Source organism: Bubalus bubalis, chromosome 1 (assembly GCF_019923935.1).
Source record: "Bubalus bubalis isolate 160015118507 breed Murrah chromosome 1, NDDB_SH_1, whole genome shotgun sequence".
Lineage (NCBI taxonomy): Eukaryota > Metazoa > Chordata > Mammalia > Artiodactyla > Bovidae > Bubalus > Bubalus bubalis.
In genome coordinates, this window is record NC_059157.1 from 172,370,011 (window position 1) to 172,393,340 (window position 23,330).

The following is a 23,330-nucleotide window of genomic DNA, read 5'->3' on the forward strand; positions in this document are numbered from 1 at the left end:
AATGAATGTGTTTAAAGGCCCTCACTCCTATCTCTACCCCCTCCATTCACTACTCTGCCCTTTCCTATTTCTTCACAAGTTTTTAACCCATTCAGTCATTTCGCCATAAGTTGGCTGGCATCATGGTGGCTAAAGTAGGGGAACTCATTAAGAATATGCTCTGCAGCTAGGAACTAATCCCCAAATAGAGGAGTGTTTTGAGTCAGCACCCACCAACCCATAACAGCACTATAAGGGCTACCTCCTGGCCCTGAGTTATTTATTTGCATTCTTTCTGGTGAATCATGGGGAAGAGAAATGTGCTTGTTTTTAATATTGAAATGTAGATCATTTCCATAGGGCTGTAGACTCATTAGGCAGAATTAGTGGAGACGCAAATTCCTTTGGTCATTGATGACTTGCTTTCCTATTCATCTCACTTGTATCTCAAGTATCATGCACTCAGTTACATTGTACAACTTGCCTCTAAATGCAACTGGCCTTTTTCTTTTTGATAAGTTACAGTGGTGAAAGGTGAAGCAATACCTTTAACATTCAGAATATTTTGCAGAATATTCAAAACGTACTCTTAACAGTTTACCTCAAGATCAAACAGGGCCATAACAGAGATGTGTTAAAAAACACACGCCAATTTTTATCCCAAAGCCTCTAGCTCCTCCATTAAAAATATTCTCGTGTTTGCCCAGCTTCCAGAACAGGACCTTGAAGGCCAGAATGCTGGAGCATGGCACAGTCTATGCCCTTAAGCCTGCCTGACTTCAGTTACTTCTTAGCCTCCTTCCTTTTAAACTGTGATGGTATATCCACTCCGCCTCCACTGCAGACAGTGACTTTTCTTGTCATTTTATTTTTTACAAAGTCTTTACTGAATTTTTACATTATCTTCTTCTTTTTTTAATGTTTTGGGTTTTGTGGCCAAGAGGTATGTGGGATCTTAACTTCCCAACAAGGATCGAACCTGAGTACCCAGCACTGGAAGGCCAAGTCTTAAACACGGGACTGCCAGGGAAGTCCCTTCCTGTCATTTTAGACTGATACAATAATGGGTCTGAAAAGAAAACTGGAAAGTTGAACAATCATGCACTTGTCTCATCTCCTACTCTGTACTCAAGAAATTTATATGTTTGTCTGGGTATATTTGTATGCTCTATCCAGTTGGCAAGACCCAGAGCAGGGCCCAGCTGATTTTCATGCTCTGAAGACATAGCTAAGGTCTTCTGAGGCCAAGAACTTTGTCACTTGCCTGCTTGGTACACATTTGAGTTTGTACCTCCAGCGGTCATCAAAGAAGGATAGGACTTTTCCGCCCACTCCGTTGCTGTCCCCCATCTCACTCCAGTGTTTCTCCGGCAGCACTGCACTAGCTCTGAGCTCCGTGCTCCTACTAAGCTAACACCACCAATGCGTCCCTCCAGTTGCTACCATGACAATCTACCGGGACCTCATCAGCCATGATGAGATGTTTTCCAGACATCTACAAGATCTGGGAAGTTGCAGACAGGCTGTGTCTGGAGGAGTGGGGAAGATGGTCAGTAGGACAGAGGGTAACATTGATGACTGGATCATTGGTGGAAATGCCTCCCCTGAAGGCCCAGAGGGCAAAGGAACCGAAAGTACAGTAAGTAATCATTGGTGTCGATGATTGTCATGAACCGTCACTTCTAGGAAACCAGCTTCACAAGAGAAGCCTACAAGAAGGCCATCAAAGATTACATGAAGTCAATCAAAGGGAAATTTGAAGAACAGAGACCAGAAGGAGTAAAACCTTTTATGACAAGGACTGCAGAACAAATCAAGCACATCCTTGCTGATTTCAAACACTATTAGCTCTTTATCGGTGAAAATGATCCAGATGGCAGGGTTGCTCTGATGGACTACCCTGAGGATAATGTGACCCCATAGATGATTTTCTTTAAGGATGGCTTAGAAATGGAAAACGTTAACAAATTTGACAGTGACTTTGGATCCCTCACCATGATCATAACTGACTGCTGCTTTTCATCCACGAAACACCAGGACTTAGACAAAGGAGACTGATGTCATCTTAAGCTCTTCATTTGTTTTGAAAGTTGATTTGTTTGGAGTGGAGGCATTGTTTTTGAGGGAAAAAAAATCATATCATGTAGGTTGTTTAAAAATAAAATGCATTTAAACTAAAAAAAAAAAAAGGTTGGGCCTGGAGACCCACCAGGCTCTACTCATAGCAGGTTAAAGATCTATGTGTCACCTGCTGGCTCATCCCTCCCCAGGGCTGTGGGAGAATAATGCAGTGGGGCTTCAGTACATGATACCCTTGAGTTCTTCCAAACCCTGAGAAAGGAGACTTGGGTAGCAGTACAAAGGAGCTGTGGATATGAGCCTGGCAACCCACTCCAATATTCTTGCCTGGAGAATCCCCATGGACAGAGGAGCCTGGTGGGCTAGAGTCCACGGGATCACAAAGAGTCGGGCATGACTGAAGTGACTGAGCACACACGCACAGAAAGGCGCTGGCTACAGAACTGGCCCAAAGCTTCCTCCAGCAGCAAAGCTCAGTGGTGGACAGATTCAATAACAAAGGAACTCTTCTGAAAAATATCTCTATCTTCCAGCAAAACACAGGAACTAATAGTGCCCTGTATTGAGCCAGTCTCTTCATATGAACCCACACAGGTTGATATGATTGTTGCTTTTGTAGTTGTAGTTATTCTGCATCTCTCAGCACAGGATGGTTTAAAAAGTCCCGCAGGTCAGACAGCTAGTAAATAGGATACCTGGGGCAGGAACTGATGCAGCTCTGACCACAGTGCACGTTCCCAGTCACACCACTCCAGGGTCATCCGAGGAAGATACATCTCCCACTGGGCAGTTTTCTAAGTGGTGAAAGTTTGGGAGACCCTGGTTCTGAAAGGCAGTCAGTCACTCCTGATGGTGAGAGTAAATTCTGAGCAGCTTCTATGGTGTTTTGCAGGTGAAAAAGCTGTTTGGGCATTTAATTCCAAAGCAGCAACACCAGCTCCAGAAAAGAACCCTTAGGAGAATCTTATCTGAACAAAGAAGGGAACAGGAGACAAAAATGACTCCAGAAAGAAAGGACCTGACTGGAGGAGTACGTGCATGCTAAGTTGCTTTAGTCGTGTCCAACTCTGTGTGATCCTATGGACCGTAGCCCAACAGGCTCCCCGTCCATGGGATTCTCCAGGCAAGAATAACTGGAGTGGGTGCCATGCCCTCTTCCAGGGGATCCTCCCAACCCAGGGAAAGAAACTGTGTCTCTTATATCTCTTGCATCGGCAGGCAAGTTCTTTACCACTAGCACCACTTGGGAAGCCCAGATGGAGGAGTCAGATCAGATCAGATCAGATCAGCCGCTCAGTTGTGTCCGACTCTCTGGGACCCCATGAATCGCAGCACTCCCTGTCCATCACCAACTCCCGGAGTTCACTGAGATGGAGGAATAGGAGCTAGCAATTCCTGCCTGCACTGGCCATTTTATTGCATAAGCTGAATCCTGTGTGTACAAAACAATTTTATTTCTGATTCTAAGTGCTTTTCGCCCTGCTCTGGGTCTCCTCTTTTAGCCTGGGGTGAAGTGTCATACAGGTTCTACTGCTTGTCTAGTCACTTTTAGTGACCCAAAATGTCTCACGACAGTAATTTAAGTGTCTAGTTCAAACTAATAATCCAAACTTCTCACTTCAGTATCAAGCCTTCTTCTCTGCCCTGACTTAGACCTGCCCCAGGCTGAATGTGAAGAGTGGACTCACTGGAAAAGACCCTGATGCTGGGAAAGAGTGAAGGCAAAAGGAAAAGGGGGCAACAGAGGATGAGTTGATTAGGTAACATCACAGACTCAGTGGACATGAATTTGAGCAAACTCTGGGAGATGGTGGAGGACAAAAGAGCCTATTGTGCTACAGTCTACAGAGTGGCAAAGAGTTGGCTTAGTGACTGAATGACAACAGGCTGGAAGGTTGTCGAGAGGAGGGAGGATGAGTTTGACTTCTTGCCTTTTCCTGAGCTCCTTCTGCACTCAGTGTGGTTGCTGACTCCTTAGGGATAGGCGGGGTCCAGGGGAAGGGGGATGGAGAATGACACGGTCTTAGATGACCTGTCCTGGCATGATGTGGCTCTGTGGCTCTCTGAGCCTGATGATGCTCAAAGCAGCCTCTTTCTTTCGTGGACCACTTAGGTGACTTTCTTGGAGATTCTGTTCTGAATCTCAATTCTGGCCATGTCTCTTCCAGCCAACAGCTGACAACTCCAAACATTTGGCCCCTAGATTTCCTCAGCCCCCCTCTCTGCTAGGTCAATCCCTCTGGCACCCCTCACTTTGGATGAATCCCTTAAGAGATGTCTCTGGTCAATCCCTCCTGGGAATCGTGTGCCCTCTCAGTAGACAGAAGCTCCCTCCCAACTGCACCTCATTCCAGTTTCCTCCTTCTCCCTCGCTCTGAAACCGTAGAGGAGTAGCCTCAGCCTCTTGCCTTTAGATTTCTCAGATCTGTCACATTGCATCCCTCAGGCGCAATGAGGCATTACTTGGAGGTCACTTTCACTTGTCTTAATAAGAAATGCCCTCCTTATCTTTGCCCCCAAGAAGGACGTGGAGAAATGCCATAGGCCAGATACAACTCTTTCGGGTAGACTTTTCTAGCCCCTTGCTGTTATAGGCCAGAATGTGGAGCCAGCCAAAGCCTGCCCACAGAATGGGTCTCCCAGACTCTTGTGGATCCTGCACAGATCTGGCCTCTCATATAAGGATGTGAGGAGGCACCCATAGTACTGTCCTGTCACACCAAGAAAGTGAGACAAGAGAGACTGATCAAGCCACTCATCACCCCCAGACTCCAAAAGAAAGTGATGGGCCTTTATGGAGACTGGCTGGGGAAGGTCTCCCAGTTCTTGGGAGGGAGTGATCCAGAGAATCTCTCTGACTTCGTATGAGGAGGATAGCCTGAAAGGATGGGACATAGGGATGATGAGCTTGATGAGGCTGGAACTCTGAGACTGACCCAGGAGGACAGCAGGTGAAGGATGCTCCCTCCAAGAGGCTGTAGGTCCAGGGGACTCTCAGCCCAAGGGCACATGGAGTCTCAGAATCTGAATGACTGGCTGGCTGTTCCTGGGGAAAGCAGAGTGAAGGCCTGAGAATGTATATCTTCCAGGGAGACTGCAAAGGGGCATGGGGGGAGAAGGATAGATGATGTGAACCCAGGAGGTGAGTTTGCTAAGGGCTCACTCTCTAGGAATGGAGGATGCTTACTTAATAAAAAATGTACAAAACTCTGATAAGTGCAAGCACCTACATCTAATTCGTTGAGTCACAAAACGTATTCTTTTAAAACACTTTGTCTTTAGATATCATTTTAGGCTCATAGATGACAGTGAGGGTGAAAGTTATTCAATCATGTCTGACTCTTGGTGACCGTATAGACTGTGGCCCACCAGGCTCCTCTGTCCATGGAATTCTCCAGGCAAGAATACTGGAGCGGGTAGTCATTCCCTTCTCCAGGGGATCTTCCCGACCCAGGGATTGAACCTATGTCTCCTGCCTGCCTCTCCTTCATTGGCAACAGGATTCTTTACCACTTGAGCCACCTGGGCATACATCCAAATGTTAATACAGTTAATATTAATACAGGCCAGTCATTTAAAAATATTTGCTTTATGGCTTTGCCATTCTCTCTGAATCTCTCTCTCCTCCCCTCTCTTCTATCCCTCCCTCCCTCTTCCCATCTCTTGCAACCATTTTGGGGTATGTGTAGTGCCTCTACCCCTAAATATTTGCATGTATATACCCTAAAACACAAGGGTTCTCTTATATGAGTTAGTGCAATGATCAAAGTCAGGAAATTAACAATACTATATATATATATATATATATATATATATATAATTTATTGGAGAAGGAAATGGCAACCCACTCCAGTATTCTTGCTTGGAGAATTCCAAGGACATAGGAGCCTGGTGGGCTACACTGTCCATGGGGTCACAAAGAGTCGGACACGACTGAGTGACTAACGCATTCAAATTTCACCAACTGTCCCAACGATGATCTTTATTGAAAAAGAAAATCCTGGATCACGAGTTGCATTCAACTGTTACATGTCTTTAATCTGGGAAGGTTCTTTGATTTTACCTTGTCTTTCACAACCTTGACATTTTTTATTAATACAGGCCAGTCAGTTACTTTACAGACTATTCCCCCGGTTTGTGTTATGCGTTTTTGGCGGGAATACTACATAAGCAATGCTGAGTTCCTCTCAGTACATCTTTTTGGGGAGCTCCTGGTGACTACCCATTCCACTACTGGTGACATTACCTTTTTGATCACCTGGTTAAGGTGGTGTCTGCCAGGTTTGTCCTCTGTGAGACATTCTGTTTCCATGTCATAAATAAGTACCTTGTGGGTTGATACTTGAGATTTAATAAAAGTGAATTTCTTTTTCTCCCCACACGTGTTCCTCCTTACATATTCTGCTTGGATGAATTACATCTTCACTTGGCCAACTGCCCAAGCTAGAAACTAGACAGTCATCACTTTCTTCTTCCTTGTCTTTTGTATTCAGTAACCAGATTCTGTAGATGCTGCCCCTTTAATTCCTTTCAAATTGGTCTTCTCTGTTTCTACTGCAGCTGCTTAGCTCAGCTTCTCATCATCTTTCCCTTCAGTTACTGAGACACCCCTAAGTAGGCTCTTGACTTCCTATCCCTCTCCCACCCTACCTGCTTTACCACCAGAGCTGTCTTTCAAAAATGCCAATTTGCATTTTCCTACCTAAAAATCCTTAATGAAGTAGTTGCAATCTGGAGGTTTTCAGGCACTGATGGGAACCATGTGATACATGTACTGCACCTCTGTTCCATAACAAAATACCACAGACTGGGTGGCTTAAATATCACAAATTTATTTTCTCACAGTTCTGGAGGCCAGAAGTTCAAGATCAAGATTGTGGTCAACTCTATTTCTGTCAAGAGCACTCTTCCTGGCTTTCAGATGGTGCCTTCTTGCTCTGTCTTCACACAGCCTTTCTTTGATGCTTACACGTGGAGAAAGAGAATGAGCTTTCTGGTGTCCCTTCTTGTTCAGTCACTCAGTCATATCCGACTCTTTGTGACCCCATGAATCGCACCACACCAGGCCTCCCTGTCCATCACCAACTCCCGGAGTTCACTCAAACTCACGTCCATCAAGTTGGTGATGCCATCCAGCCATCTCAACCTCTGTCGTCCCCTTCTCCTCCTGCCCCCAATCCCTCCCAGCATCAGAGTCTTTTCCAATGAGTCAACTCTTCACCAAAGTACTGGAGTTTCAGCTTTAGCATCATTCCTTCCAAAGAACACCCAGGGCTGATCTCCTTCAGAATGGACTGGTTGGATGTCCTTGCAGTCCAAGGGACTCTCAAGAGTCTTCTCCAACACCACAGTTCAAAAGCATCAATTCTTTGGCACTCAGCCTTCTTCACAGTCCAACTCTCACATCCATACATGACCACTGGAAAAACCATAGCCTTGACTAGATGGACCTTTGTTGGCAAAGTAATGTCTCTGCTTTTGAATATGCTATCTAGGTTGGTCGTAACTTTCCTTCCAAGGAGTAAGCGTCTTTTAATTTCATGGCTGCAGTCACCATCTGCAGTGATTTTGGAGCCCCAAAAAATAAAGTCTGACACTGTTTCCACTGTTTCCCTATCTATTTCCCATGAAGTCACAAATTCTATTGGATCAGGGCCCCTCTCTTATGACCTCATTTGACCTTAATTACTTCCTTAAAGGCCCCATCTCCAAACATAGCCACACTCCATCATATATATGTTAGGGCTTCAGTATGAATTTCAGGGAGACACAGATGTTCCGTCCACATGTGCATGTGTGTGCTCAATTGTGTCTGACTCTTTGCAACCCCGTGGACTGTAGCCCACTGGGCTCCTCTGTCCACGGGATCTTCCAAGCAAAAATATTGGAGTGGGTTGCCATTTCCTGCTCTAGGGGATCTTCCTGACCCAGGGATCGAATCTGCATCTCTTGCATCTCCTGAATTGGCAGGCAGATTCTTTACCACTGTGCCACCTGGGAAATTCTCAGTCCATAATAAGCTCCCATATTTCTCTTTCTCATACCCATGGCATACTCAGTTAGAGCACTCTTTCCTATAGAATTTGGTGTTTGGGTTTTTTGTTTTGTTTTGTTTTGTATTGTTGGTTGAGGGTTATTTTGGCTGCCCTGTGGGACCTGTGGGATTGTAATTCACCCACCAGGGGTCAAACCTGTGCTCCCTGAGGTAGAAGTGTGGAGTCTTAACCACTGGACCACCAGAGAAGTCCCTCTTTCCTACTGAATTTGAATGAGTCTCAGAATATTGTGTCCCCCCTTCTCAAGGTCAAAGTCTCCTTTCAAACTGGGATGCAGTTTCCCCCAGGGAGCTTTAGCCGTGAGTGTTAGTCATTTAGTCTTGTCCGACTGAGGAAAATCCTGAAAGAGATAGGAACACCAGACCGCCTGACCTGCCTCTTGAGAAACCTATATGCAGGTCAGGAAGCAACAGTTAGAACTGGATATGGAACAACAGACTGGTTCCAAAGTGGGAAAGGAGTACGTCAAGGCTGTATATTGTCACTCGGCTTATTTAACTTATATGCAGAGTACATCATGAGAAATGCTGGGCTGGAGGAAGCACAAGCTGGAATCAAGATTGCCAGGAGAAATATCAATAACCTCAGATATGCAGATGACACCACCCTTATGGCAGAAAATGAAGAACTAAAGAGCCTCTTGATGAAAGTGAAAGAAGAGAGGGGAAAAGTTGGCTTAAAGCTCAACATTCAGAAAACTAAGATCATGGCATCCGGTCCCATCACTTCATGGCAAATAGATGGGGAAACAGTGGAAACAGTGGCTGACTTTATTTTTCTGGGCTCCAAAATCACTGCAGATGGTGATTGCAGCCATGAAATTAAAAGACAATTGCTCCTTGGAAGGAAAGTTATGACCAGCCTAGACAGCATATTAAAAAGCAGAGACATTACTTTGCCAACAAAGGTCTGACTAGTCAAGACTATGATTTTCCCAGTAGTCATGTATGGATGTGAGAGTTGGACTGTAAAGAAAGCTGAGCACCGAAGAATTGATGCTTTTGAACTGTGGTGTTGGAGAAGACTCTTGAGAGTCTCTTGGACTGCAAGGAGATTCAACCAGTCCATCCTAAAGGGGATCAGTCCTGGGTGTTCATTGGTGGGACTGATGTTGAAGCTGAAACTCCAATACTTTGGCCACCTGATGCGGAGAGCTGATTCATTTGAAAAGACCCTGATGATGGGAAAGATTGAGGGCAGGAGGAGAAGGGGACGACAGAGAATGAGATGGTTAGGTGTCATCACCGACACAATGGACATGGGTTTGGGTGGACTCCGGGAGTTGGTGATGGACAGGGAGGCCTGGCGTACTGCGGTTCTTGGGGTCACAAAGAGTTGGACACAACTGAGTGACTGAACTGAACTGAATTCTTTGTGACCCCATGGACTGTCACTTGCCAGGCTCCTCTGTCCATGGAATTCCCCAGGCAAGAATACTGGAGTGGTTTGCCATTTCCTTCTCCAAGCTTTAGCCATGAGAGAATTTAATTCAGAGGAGAGAAATATGAGGAAGAAGAGGACATTGCTGATGAAGGTGGCAAAACAGCAGAAAGACCTCAGGCAGTAAAGGTAGAAGCCTGGGTTACTGTATCCTGTGCAAACCACAGTGCCTATGTGTGTTTACCAGATGTGTGACTTGGGGATTGTGATTACTTGGGTATTGAGTAATTAGGCAAAAAAACTTTCCAACTTGACTCTTTGACCCTCCAGGAGATTCTTAGTTACCAGGTACTTTCACGAAGAAGGCAATGGCACCCCACTCCAGTACTCTTGCCTGGAAAATCCCATGGACGGAGGAGCCTGGAAGGCTGCAGTCCATGGGGTCGCTGAGGGTCAGACACGACTGAGCGTTCACTTTCACTTTTCACTTTCATGCATTGGAGAAGGAAATGGCAACCCACTCCAGTGTTCCTGCCTGGAGAATCCCAGGGACGGGGGAGCCTGGTGGTCTGCCGTCTATGGGGTTGCACAGAGTCGGACACAACTGAAGTGACTTAGCAGCAGCAGCAGATAATTTCAATGCATTTGTTTCCTGCTTAAAGTAGCTAGGGTGGGCTCTGTTTTTTCTACAACAAATAAAACTGAGGCATTCCTGCACTTTATGTGCTGATATGTCAAACTCTTTGCCATTTCCTAAATGTGCCAGGTGGTTCTGTGCAGATCTGCTGTACTCAACTGCATTATTTGTCCAATATTCCCTCCCTCCTTCCATCATACTAAGTAGGAGGTGTTTGGCTGCAAGTAACAGAAAAACTGTCAGAAAATGGCTTAAACAATTACAGGTTATTTTGTCCATAAGAAAAGAGTCCTATGGGTCCTCAAAAATTTTAAAATAGAATTACTACATGATCCAGGAATTCCATTTCTGGGTATATACCCCAAAGAACTGAAAGCAGAGTCTCAAAAAAATTTGTATACCCACGTCCATGGCAGAATTAGTCACAATAGTGAAAAGGCAGAAGCAACATAGATGTCCACTGATGAATGGACATTTGGTGAATGAATAAACAAAATGTGGTATATACAGATAATGGAATACTATTCAGTCTCAAAAAGGAAGATAAATCTGACATGTTACAACATGGCTGAACCTTGAGGCTGTTATGTGAGGTGAAATAAGCTGATCATAAGAATATATAAACTGTATGATTCCACTTGTATGTGGAACCTAGAGTAGTCAAATGGCAACCCACTCCAGTGTTCTTGCCTGGTGAATCCCAGGGACGGGGGAGCCTGGTGGGCTGCCGTCTCTGGGGTCGCACAGAGTCGGACACGACTGAAGCGACTTAGCAGCAGCAGCAGCAGAGTAGTCAAAATCCTACAGACAAAGTAGAATGGTGGTTGCCAAGGACTGAGGGGAGAGAGATATGGAGAGTTATTGTTTGATGGGTACAGAGTTTCAGTTTTGCAAGATGAAAGGAGTTCGGGAGATGAATAGAGGTGACGGTTGCACATCAGCGTGACTATACTTAAAGGGCTGAATTGTACAACCAAATCTATGGTAAATTTTATGTTATGTGTATTTTACTACAATAAAAATTGGGGTGGAGGATAGTCAAGTACACAGCCCCGGGATGATTAATTTATCAACACAACAATGTCAAGGTTCTGAGTCATCTTCTTTGCCTTTTTCTTACTTTGAGCTCATGGGCACAAGATGACTGCTGCATCTCCAGATATCTCATAACCAATGACGGGAATGAGCATTTTCTCCTAAAGTGTAATTTTTATTTTTTATTAGAGGGGAAAACCCTTCCCAGATTTTTTTTTTGCAAGTCATCCCCACCATACTCCTTCAAACCCCGACCAAGTTTCTTCTCCTTAACATCTCATGATGAATGTATAACTGTCTTAGTCTAGCCAACATTAATACCCCTGAATCTGGAGATGGACTCTCCTTCCCAAAATGCATTTCTGCCTGAGACCCGAGACCTGAACAAAATTAGTGTTGTGACAAAAAAAGGAGGAGAAATAGCCTCAGAACAGGCAGCCAGTTCTGTGCATCACACCAACATACCTATTTATCTTTCAATAATAGGTTCAACTGAAAATAGTTCTGTAATACATGGACACCTGGGATTCACCTGGCTTGCCCTGTAGAACTGGCCTCTTCCTTCTTGGTTCCACTGTAGTACGCTGTGTGTACATTCACTGTAATGCCCAAAACACATTCACCTTTCCTATTTGTTCACCTCTATGTAAGATTCTCAAAGACTGTTACCACATCTAAGTTTGTTCTGTAGACAAGTTGGTGGGGTAAGGAATAGCAACTTTATTCAGAAAGCCAGCAGACCGAGACGATGGTGGACTAGCGTCCCAAAGAATCATATTACTGGAGTTTGAATTCAGACTTCTTTTATACTAAGAGGGGAGGAGGTGTTGGTTGTTGCAAACTTTTTGGTGTCAGTATCCTTTGTTCTTGCAGCTGTCCGCCAGAGGTTAGGCTATGATGTTCCTGTAAACCTGCAACAACACAAAGGTTATTTTCTGTCTATACGAATGGAAAAATGTTACACAGTTAAAGGTCAGAGCCTTGACAACAGGCTATCCTGTATATTTCAGACTATAGGCAACACTCATAGAAAAAGCAACAGAATAAAAAGGTTAAAGTTAAAGAAACTGATCTAATATTGAGTCAGATTTGCTTTTTCCTATTACAACTGGACCATATTTTATTTGTCTTTGCCTCTCTTATACATAGAAAACACAGAACACTGAAGGCAGTTACTCAATGATTGCTGAATGCTGAATGAATGAATGAGCAAATGAATGAGATAGTCTGTTCAGAGAAGCTGTTAACAAATGAGCTTAAAATTCTGAATTTAAAGCCCACAAAGGAAACCAATCAGACCACATAACCATGCTGGGCTGAACAGCTTTGCAGAAAGCTTAGGTGCAAAGAAAAGGCAACATCTCAGAAGTCAGATGAGGAAGGCGGAAGGGAAGGAGGTAGGGTCTGGGGTTTGCAATCCTTCCCCTGAGTTGAGGCTATGTATTTCACAAGCAGCTAATTTTTTCATTTTTGGCAGAGGTAGCAGAGGAGAGCAGAAGCTCATGGGTCGTGAACTGTTGTCTAGTAGTCAGCTAGATCTCACCATCTTCTATTTTTTGTGAGTTGTTGTAGAAGCTGGAAAATTAATTTCAAAGTTTCAAGTTGTTTTCATACTTGGTTACTATGGTGAGATCTCCAGAGGGCTTTATCAGCTTGTGGCTACCTCCTTACCCCCAATAATCCATTTTAATAGATGTCTTATCTGCAATGACACAAAAGAAATTTATTAGGATCTCAGTGAAAGTGTCCTGAGGGGAGGGATGGGAGAAGAGCTAGATTCTGAGGATTCAATTTTCTTGTTGTTCAGTCACTAAGTCATGTCTGACTCTTTGTGACCCCATGGACTATAGCATGCCAGGCTCCTCTGTCCACTATCTCCCGGAGTTTCCTCAAATTCAGGTCCATTGAATAGTGATGCTATCTAACTATCTCATCCTCTGCCACCCCCTTCTCCTTTTGCTTTCAGTCTTTCCCAGCATCAGGGTCTTTTCTATGAGTCGGCTCTTCCCATCAGGTGGCCAAAGCATTGGAGTTTCAGCTTCAGCAGTAGTCCTTCCAGTGAATATTCAGGGTTGATTTCCTTTAGGATTCACTAGTAGTGAGCAAAAGATGGAGAGTAATCATGACTACTCATATTGATCACATCTAAAATGTGATAGTTATTTAATCTGGTGTGCCAGTTTTATATTTTTGTATAAAGAATAAAAAATGTATAAGGACTTTTCATGAACTTTCTAGAAACCTTCATATTCAACTCTATTTTTCCATAGGGTGTGAAATTCTTCAATGGACCCTCTCCCATCCTAAATGTTTCAGAAATCTGAATTCTATGATTTGGCTGATATAACTGTGAGTAAGTAGTGCATTTTAAGAATTAATATCACAAAATGATTAACATGAAAAAGAAAAACTGTCTTTCACTTGGTCTTTGGGAAGAGAAGAAGAAAGGAAACAATGGCCCCTTTCCTCCATTTTCCTGTATTGGGTTTTTTCAGCTGTGGCTCTATCGACATTTTGGCTGAGAGAATTTTTTGCTGGGGGAGGCACTGTCCTGTACATTGTAGGATGTTTAGTGGCATGCCTGGCTAGATGCCACTAGCATCTTCTCAGCTGTGACCATCAAAAATGTCTTCAGACATCACCAAATGTCATTTCAGAGGCAAAATCAATCTCTGCTCTATATTAATGCATCTCTTATATAGTAGCAGGGTCACTGTGTGTGTAAGTCAGAGACCTGTCAAAACTGAGATCCACATGGTCTAGGCCCTAAGTGGGTGGGGTTCCAAGAAGCAAAGTCCTGATAGGATTTACACATTTCATCTCAAGGAATATATATATATATATATATATATATAAGCCCTTGTGGCTCAGACAGTAAAGAATCTGCTTGCAGTGCAGGAGACCTGGGTTTGATTCTTGGGTTGGGAAGATTCCTTGGAGGAGGGCATGGCAACCCACTCCAGTATTCTTGCCTGGAAAATCCCCATGTATAGAGGATCCTGGCAGGCTGTAGTCCATGGGGTCGCAAAGAGTCGGAGACAACTGAGTGATTAATTATTTATATATATATATATATATAATATATATAATATACATATATTCCTATTTATGGCTGTGTGAGGTCTTTGTTACTGTGCGACCTTACCCTCTAATTGTGGCATGCAGTTTTCTCATTGCAGTGGCTTATCTCGTTGCCCAGCATGGGCTCTAGGGTACCTGGCCTTCAGTAGTTGCAGTGTGTGAGCTCTGTAGTTGCAGCCCCTGGGGTCTAGAGTGTGGGCTCAGTACTTGTGGCACATGGGCTTAGTTTCTCCACACCATGTAGGATCTTCCCTGATCAGGGATCAAAGCTGTGTCTCCTGCACTGGCAGGTAGATGCTTATCCACTGTCCCACCAAGGAGGCCTCTATCACAAGGAATATAAATGAGGCCCCAGTATGGAATCTAGAGCAGTTTTTATCAAAATATCTTTCTTTTTCTCTAATCTCCAACCTTCCATTCTTCACTCTCTCTCCCTAGATTAGCAGCTCTCAACCGCCCATTCTCTCTCTCTACATCCATCCTCGGTCCCTGCTCACTTCCACTTGTTGCCTCTGATAAAGTCATACCCCCACTCTCCATTCCCCCTTAGAATCTATCCCTGTGACTTGTACTCTATCCCTCTTCCTTTTCCCTGATTCTCCAATGATCTAATCTGGACCTTCCCAGCTCTTCTCTACAGTTGGATGTGGGTGGATGGGAGGGACTGAACGGCTCAGGCTGTACCAAATTTAGCAGCCAGGAGGAGGACAGAGAGAGCTGGCAGCACGCACATGTGTGAAGAGTTGGAGAGTTTTTCACCCTACTCACAAATGTGCAAAGAAGACATAGCATTTCATTTCTCCAAAATTGTTCTCATCTTTCCTACAAGCTTCCAACCACTAAATAGAAGGAGAAATATTCTGGCACCATTTAAATTGACATTTTAGGTACATGGTATTTACCTTTAGGTATTATCATCTTTTTAGGTATTAAAAAATGCTGTCTCTTAGGCAACTGCATCCTCCTTTTTCTCTTTTTGAGATGGTATCTGGGTTTTTGGTGGAATTATGGCTGACAACCCTGGAGGGACAGAGAGAAGAATATGGAAACCCCAGACCCACGTAGCATCTTCTGCTTCCTTGCTGATTTCCGTTGTGGGGGGCAGGGGTCTGGACTTTCCTGGGTTGTATCTACCCCTTCCCTGGGAGTTCAGTGAGGACTTGCTGCTGAGGCTGTGTTTACAGCAACTGTGGTCTGAATCCTCCTGGCTTGGAAGCTCACTGATGACTCTGTCTCTGCTCTGGCTGCTGCTGCTGCAGACCCCTCATCCTCCACCTGGCTCTTGCTGAGAATGTTCACCCTGGGTCTTGCTGCTGACTCACCTTCCCTTGAGGGTTGAGGTGTGGTCTCTTGGCTCTCAACTCAGTTACACCCCAGGCCTCTTCTCTGGACCAGATGGAAGCTCCTTCACCCAATTTATTCCTGGGGGCAGCCCAGGAAATTAGATTCTGCCTCTCTCCCTGCAGAATCATGCCATGCTACTGAGTTCAATTGGGATGTAGCCACTCTCAGGGTGATGCCAGCCAACCTGCAAGGTGAGCCCCTCCCAAAGCCCCGAAGAGGAAGACTTCAGATGCCCCCAGCCTTTCCCCCACCTACTTAACAAACCTGCCCACTTTGGGTGGAATCAGGGAAAGGGAGATTAAAGTCATCTCTGACAATCTAGTACTGATTGGGTGGGTGGTGGGGAGGTGGGGGTTCCTCTTTCTTTTCCTTCTCTACTTCCCCGTATAAAGCTCTATGATCAAGTTGACTTTTGTTTTAGTTTTGTTTTATTTAATTTATTTTATTGATGTATAAGTTGATTTACAATGTTGTGTTAGTTTCTGTTACAGCAAAGTGACTCAGTTTTACATATATATATATTTTCTTTTTCATATTCTTTTCTGTTATGGCTTATCACAGGGTATTGAATATAGTTCCTTATGGGACCTTGTTTATCCATTCTATATGTAATATTTGCATCTGCTAATTCCTAACTCCTAATCTGTCCCTATCTATCCCTCCCCCATTTCCTTCACCCTTGACAACCACAAGTCTATTTTTTTTTTTTTTTTTAGCCAGTGGACAAATGCATGTCTTTATGGTATCAATCACTTACAGATTCAAAACTCCAAGAGAAAAATGTGCTAAAGGAATAAGCCACCATGTCACTAAAGGAAATATGCAAAGTACCAAAAAGTTGGGCATGTTATGTATGAAGCATCAGAGGACATTTTTTTCTGTGCCTATTCCTATTTATTTGACCAATTCGATTTTATATGCCTGGAGAATCCCAGGGACGGGGGAGCCTGGTGGGCTGCTATCTATGGGGTCGCACAGAGTCAGACACAACTGAAACGTCTTAGCAGCAGCAGCAGCAGCAGCAGCATAGGGAATGAGGCATGTCCCCTTTACTTTTCTTTCTTTTTTTTAAATCAGAGTACAGTTGCTTTACACTGTTGTTTCAGTTTCTGCTGTACAGCAAAGTGAATCAGCTATGCATATACATATATCACCTTTTTTTGTACTTCCTTCCCATTTAGGCCACCACAGAGCACCGAGTAGAGTTCCCTGTGCTATACAGTAGCTCTCACTAGTTATCTGTTCTATATATGTGTGTGTGTGCTCAGTTGTGTCTGATTCTTTTCAACCCCATGTAGCCCACCAGGCTGTAGCCCACCAGGCTCCTCTGTCCATGCATTTTCCAGACAAGAATACTGGAGTGGATTGCCGTTTGCCACTCTAGGGAATCTTCGTGACCCAGGGATCAAACCTGTGTCTTCTGCCATCTCCTGCATTGGCAGGCAGATTCTTTACCACTCCACCACATGGGAATCCCCATAGTATATATGTCAATCGCAATCTCCCAATTCATTCCCCCTACACTTTCCCACTTGGTATCCATATGTTTCTTCTCTACCTCTGTGTCTCTATTTCTGCTTTGCAAATAAGATCATCTTTACCATTTTTCTAGATTCCACATTTTTCTATATTTCTAGATTAATACATTAGTCATTCATTGAAAAGTGGAAGTGAAAGTGAAAGTTGCTCAGTTGTGTCTGACTCTTTGTGATTCCATGGACTATACAGTCCATGGATTTCTCCAGGCCAGAATATTGGAATGGGTAGCCTTTCCCTTCTCCAGGGGATCTTCCCAACCCAGGGATCAAACCTGGGTCCCCCACATTGCAGGTGGATTCTTTACCAGCTGAGCCACAAGGGAAGCCCTGAAGTGGGTAGCCGATCCCTTCTCCAGCAGATCTTCTCGAACCAGGAATCAAACTGGGGTATTCCGCATTGCAGGCAGATTCTTTACCAACTGAGCTAATTATATGATTATTTGTTTTTCTTTTTCTGACTTACTTCACTCTGTATGACAGTCTCTAGTTCCATCCATTTCTCTGCAAATGAGACAATTTTGTTCCTTTTTATGGCTGAGTAATGTTCCAAGAAGGCAATGGCACCCCACTCCAGTACTCTTGCCTGGAAAATCCCATGGATGGAGGAGCCTGGTGGGCTACAGTCCATGGGGTCGCTAAGAGTCGGACATGACTGAGCGACTTCACTTTCACTTTTCACTTTCATGCATTGGAGAAGGAAATGGCAACCCACTCCAGTGTTCTTGCCTGGAGAATCCCAGGGACGGGGAAGCCTGGTGGGCTGCTGTCTATAGGGTCGCACAGAGTCGAACACAACTGAAGCGACTTAGCAACAGCAGCAGTGTTCCATTGTATACATGCACCACATCTTCTTTATCCATTCCTTTGTTAATGGACATTTTGGTTGCTTCTATGTCCTGGCTGTTGTAAATGGTGCTGCAATAAACATTGGGGTGCATGTATCTTTTTGAATTATAGTTTACTTTGGGCTTCCCTCATAGCTCAGTTGGTTAAGAATCTGCTTGCAATGCAGGAGACCTGGGTTCAATCCCAAGATTTGGAAGATCCCCTGGAAAAGGGAAAGGCTATCCACTCCAGTATTCTGGCCTCGAGAATTCCATGGACTATTCAGTCCATGGGGTTGCAAAGAGTGGGACACAACTGAGTGACTTTCACTTTTACTGAGTATATATCCAGTAGTGGAATTGTTGGGTCATATGGTAGTTCTATTTTTAGTTTTCTAAGGAACCTCCATACTGTTCTCCATAGTGACTGTATCAGTTTACATTCCTATCAACAGTGCAAGAGGGTTCCCTTTTCTCCACACCCTCTCCAGTATTATTGTTTGTAGATTTTTTGATAATGGCCATTCTGACTGGGGTGAGGTAATAACCTCATTATAGTTTTGATTTGCATTTCTTTGGTAACTAGTGATGTTGAACATCTTTTCATATGTTTGTTGGCCATCTGTATAAATTCTTCGGACAAATGTCTATTTAGGTCTTCTACCCATTTTTGATTAGGTTATTTGTTTCTTTGATATTGAGCTGCATGAACTTATTGTATATTTTGGAGACTAACCTTTTGTCAGTGATTTTGTTTGCAAATATTTTCCCCCATTCTGAGTATTGTCTTATATTGTTTATGGTTTCTTTTGCTGTGCAAATGTTTTTAAGTTTAATTAGGTCCCATTTGTTTATTTTTGTTTTTATATTCATTAGTCTAGAAAGTGGGTAAAAAGGGATCTTGCTGCAATGTATGTTAAAGAGTGTTCTGCCTATGTTTTCCTTTAAGGGTTTTATAGTGTCTGGCCTTACATTTAGGTCTTTAATCCATTTCAAGTTTATTTTTGTGTATGGTGTTAGGGAGTGTTCTAATTTCATTCTTTTACATGTAGCTGTCCAGTTTTCCCAATTCCTCTTAATGAAGAGGCTGCCTTTTCTCCATTGTATATTCTTGCCTCCTTTGTCATAGACTAGGTGACCATAGGTGAGTGGGTTTATCTCAGAACTTTCTATCCTGCTCCATTCATCTATATTTCTATTTTTGTGCCAGTACCATACTGTCCTGATTACTGTAGCTTTGTAGTATATTTGGAAGCCAGGGAACTTGTTTCCTCCAGCTCCATTTTTCTTTCCCAAGATTGCTTTGGCTATTCAGGGTCTTTTGTGTTTTCATACAAATTGTATAATTTTTGTTCTAACTTTGTGAAAAATGCCACTGGTAATTTGATAGGGGTTGCATTGAGTCTGTAGATTGCTTTTGGTAATATAGTCATTTTCACAATATTGATTCTTCCAATCCAAGAACGTGGTGTATCTCTCCACTTGTTTGTGTTGTCTTTATTTTCTTTCATCAGCAGCTTATAGTTCTCTGCATACAGGTCTTTTTCCTCCTTAGGCAGGTTTATTCCTATGTATTTTATTCTTTTGTTGCAATGGTAGATGAGATTGTTTCCTTAATTTCTCTTTCTGATCTTTTGTTGTTAGTGCATAGGAATGCAAGAGATTCCTGTATATTAATTTTGTATCCTGAAACTTTACTAAATTCATTGATTAGCTCTAAAAGTTTTCTGGTAGCCTCTTTAAGATTTTCAATGTATAGTATCATGTCATCTGAAAACAGTGACAGCTTTACTTCTTTTCCAGTTTGGATTCCTTTTATTTCTTTTTCTTCTCTGATTACCATGGCAAGGAATTCCAAAACGATAATGAATAATAGTGGCAAGAGAGGACACTCTTGTCTTGCTCCTGATCATAGAGTAAATGCTTTCAGTTTTTCACCATTGAAAGTGATATTTGCTGTAGGTTTGTCATATATGACCTTTATTATACTCTGTGCACATTTTTTGGAGAGTTTTTTTTTTTTTTATCATAAATGGGTGTTGAATTTTGTCAAAAGCTTTTCTGCATCTACTGAGATGATCATATGGTTTTTTTAACAGATACACTTAAAAAAAAAGATTTACCTTGTATTTTTGGTGGTGTTGGATCCTAGTTGCTGTGCAGGCTTTTCTCTAGCTGCAGTCAGTGGAGGCTGCTCTCTAACTGGGGTATGTGGGCCTCTCATTTCAGTGGCCTCTCTTTTGCAGAGCATGGGCTCTGCACGTGGACTTCAGTAGTTGTGGCTTCTGGGCTTTAGAGCACAGGCTCAGTGGTTGTGGTACATGGGCTTAGTTGCTTCATGGCATGTGGGATCTTCCTGGACCAGTGATCGAACCCACGTCCCCTGCACTGGCAGTTGGATTCTCTACCGCTGAACCACCAGGGAAGACCCAATCATATGGTTTTTAGTCTTTAATTTGTTAATGTGGTGTATCACACTGACTGATTTGCATGTATTGAAGAATCCTGGCATCCCTGGGATAAATCCCACTTGATTATAATCCTTTTAAGGTATTGTTGGATTCGGTTTGCTGGTATTTTGTTGAGGATATTTGTGTCTATTTTCATCAGTGATATTGGCCTATAATTTTCTTTTTTTGTGTGTGGTATCTTTGTTTGGTTTTGGTATCAAGGTGATGGGAGCCTCTTAAAATAAGCTTGGGAGTGTTCCTCTTTCTGCAGGTTTTTGGAAGAGCTTGAGAAGGATAGGTGTTAGCTCTTCACTAAATGTTTGATAGACTTCACCTGTGAAGCCATTTGGTCCTGGACCTTTGTTTGATGGGAGTTTTGTAAAGCACAGTTTCAGTTTCATTACTTTGATCAGTCTCTTCATGTTTTCTGTTTCATCTTGGTTCGGTATTGGAAGTTTGTGCTTTTCTAAGAGTCTGTACTTCTTCCAGGTTTTCCATTTTATTGGCATATAGTTGTTTGTAGTAGTTTCTTATGATCCTTTGTATTTCTGTGATGTCTGTTGTAACTTCTTTTTAATTTTTAATTTTATTGATTTGAATCCTCTTCCTTATTTCCTTGATGAATCTGGCTAAAGGTCTATCAATTTTATTTTCTCGAAGAACCAACTTTTAGTTTCATTGATCTTTGCTATTGTTTTCTTGGTTTCTATTTCATTTATTTCTGCTCTGAAGTTTATGATTTCTTTCCTCCTACTAACTTTGGGGTTTTCTTTGTTCTTTCTCTGTTTGCTTTAGGTGTAAGATTAGGTTATTTGTTTGAGATTTTTCTTGTTTCTTAAGGTAGGATTCTATTGCAGTTCCCTTTTAGAACTGCTTTTGCTGCATCCCATAGGTTTTTGGTCATTTTCATTGTCATTTGTCTCTAGGTTTTTTTTTTTAAATTTCCTTGTTTATTTCTTCAGTGATCAATTGGTTATTTAATAGCATATTGTTTAGCCTCCATGTGTTTGGGTTTTTTTTTTTTACAGCTTTTCCCCCCGTAATTGATGCCTAACCTCTTAGCATTGTGATCAGAAAAGATGTTTGATATGATTCTAATTTCCTTAAATGTATCAAGGTTTGATTTGTGACCAAAGATGTGATCTACCCTGGAGAATGTTCTATGTACACTTGAGAAGAAAGTGTATCTGTTGCTTTCAGATGGAATACCCTATAAATATCAATTAAGTCTCTCTGGTTCAATGTGTCATTTAAGGCTTGTGTTTCCTTATTAATTTTCATTTTGATTATTTATACGTTGGTATAAGTGGAGTGTTATTGTGTTACTATCGATTTTCCCTTTTACAGCTGTTAGCATTTACCTTACATCTTCAGGTGCTCCTATGTTGGGTACATAAATATTTACAATTGTTGTATCTTCTTGGATTGCTCCCTTGATCATTATGTTATGTCCTTCTTTGTCTCTTGTTTATAAGTCTATTTTGTCTGATATAATTATTGCTGCTCCAGCTTTCTTTTGATTTACATCTGCATGGAGTATCTTTTTCCATCCTCTCATTTTCAGTCTGTATGTGTCCTAGGTAGGCAGCGTATATAAGTTATTGTTTTTGTATCCATTCAGTCAGTCTATGTCTTTTGGTTGGAGCATTCAATCCATTTACATTTAAGGTAACTATTGATATGTATGTCCTATTACCAGTTTAATTGTTTTGAGTTTGTTTTTGTACTTCTTTTTCTTCTCTTGTGCTTCCTGCCTAGAAAAATTCCCTTTGCACTTGTTGTAAAGCTGATTTGGCAGTGCTGAATTCTCTCAGCTTTTGCTTTTCTGTAAAGCTATTGATTTATCTGTCAAATCTGAATGAGATCCTTGCAAGAGTCATCTTGGTTGTAGGTTTTCCCCTTCCATCACTTTAAATATATCCTGCCACTCCCTTCTGGCATGCAGAGTTTCTGTTGAAAAATCAGCAGATAACCTTATGGGGATTCCCTTGTATATTATTTGTTGCTTTTCCTTTGTGTTTTTAAATATTTTTCTTTGTATTCAATTTTTGTTAGTGTGATTAACATGTGTCTTGGCATGCTTCTCCTTGTGTGTATCCTGTATGGGACTCTGCAATTCCTGGATTTGGTTGACTATTTCCTTTCCCATATTAGGGAAATTTTCGACTATAATCTCTTCAAATTTTTTCTCAGACCCCTTCCTCTTGCTCTTCTTCTTCTGCTTCTGGGACCTCTACAATTGGTACACTTAATGTTGTCCCAGAGGTCTCTGGGGTTGTCCTCATTTTTAAAAAAACATTCTTTTTCCTTTATTCTGCTCCACAGCATTTATTTCCACAATTCTGTCTTCTAGTTCACTTATCCATTCTTCTGCCTCTGTTATTCTGCTGTTGGTTTCTTCTAGGGTGTTTTCCAGTTCAGTTACTGTGTTGTTCATCACTCCTTGTTTGTTCTTTAGTTCTTCCATGTCCTTGTTAAACATTTCTTGTATCTTCTCAATCTGTGCCTCCATTCTATTTCCAAGATCTTGGATCATCTTTACTAACACCACTCTGAATTATTTTCAGGTAGTTTACCTATTTCCTCCTCATGTGGTCTCGTGTGTTTTGTTTTTTTCACCTTGCTCCTTCATCTGCAGCATAGTTCTGTCATCTCATTTTGTCTAATTTACTGTGCTTATGATCTTTCCCCAGGCTGCAGGAACTATGGTTCCTCTCACTTTTGTTGTCTATCCCCCAGTGAGTGAATTTGGTCCAGGGCCTTATGTAGGCTTTCTGGTGAGAGGGACTGGTGCCTGTGCTCTGGTGGGTAGAGCTGAGTCTTCCTTCTGATGGGCAGGGCTGTGTCAGATGTGGTATTTTGGGGCATCTGTGAGCTTAGTATGACTTTAGGCAGCCTGTATGCTGATGAATGGGGCTGTATTCCTA

At 42.6% G+C, this 23,330-nt stretch overlaps 1 protein-coding gene and 1 pseudogene across 1 annotated transcript in view; one reads left to right on the forward strand and one right to left on the reverse strand.

Annotated features, from left to right (window-relative positions):
- Positions 1–1,137: 1,137 nt before the first annotated feature.
- Positions 1,138–2,037, forward strand: LOC102398685 (annotated as a pseudogene).
- Positions 2,038–11,866: 9,829 nt separating this feature from the next.
- ZBTB38 (zinc finger and BTB domain containing 38) overlaps positions 11,867–23,330 on the reverse strand; it is a 128,410-nt gene continuing 116,946 nt past the window's right edge. Inside the window, exon 5 of the transcript XR_006552677.2 lies at positions 11,867–12,077. The gene's annotated coding sequence lies outside the window, so the exon portion shown is untranslated. The remainder of the gene's footprint in view (positions 12,078–23,330) is intronic.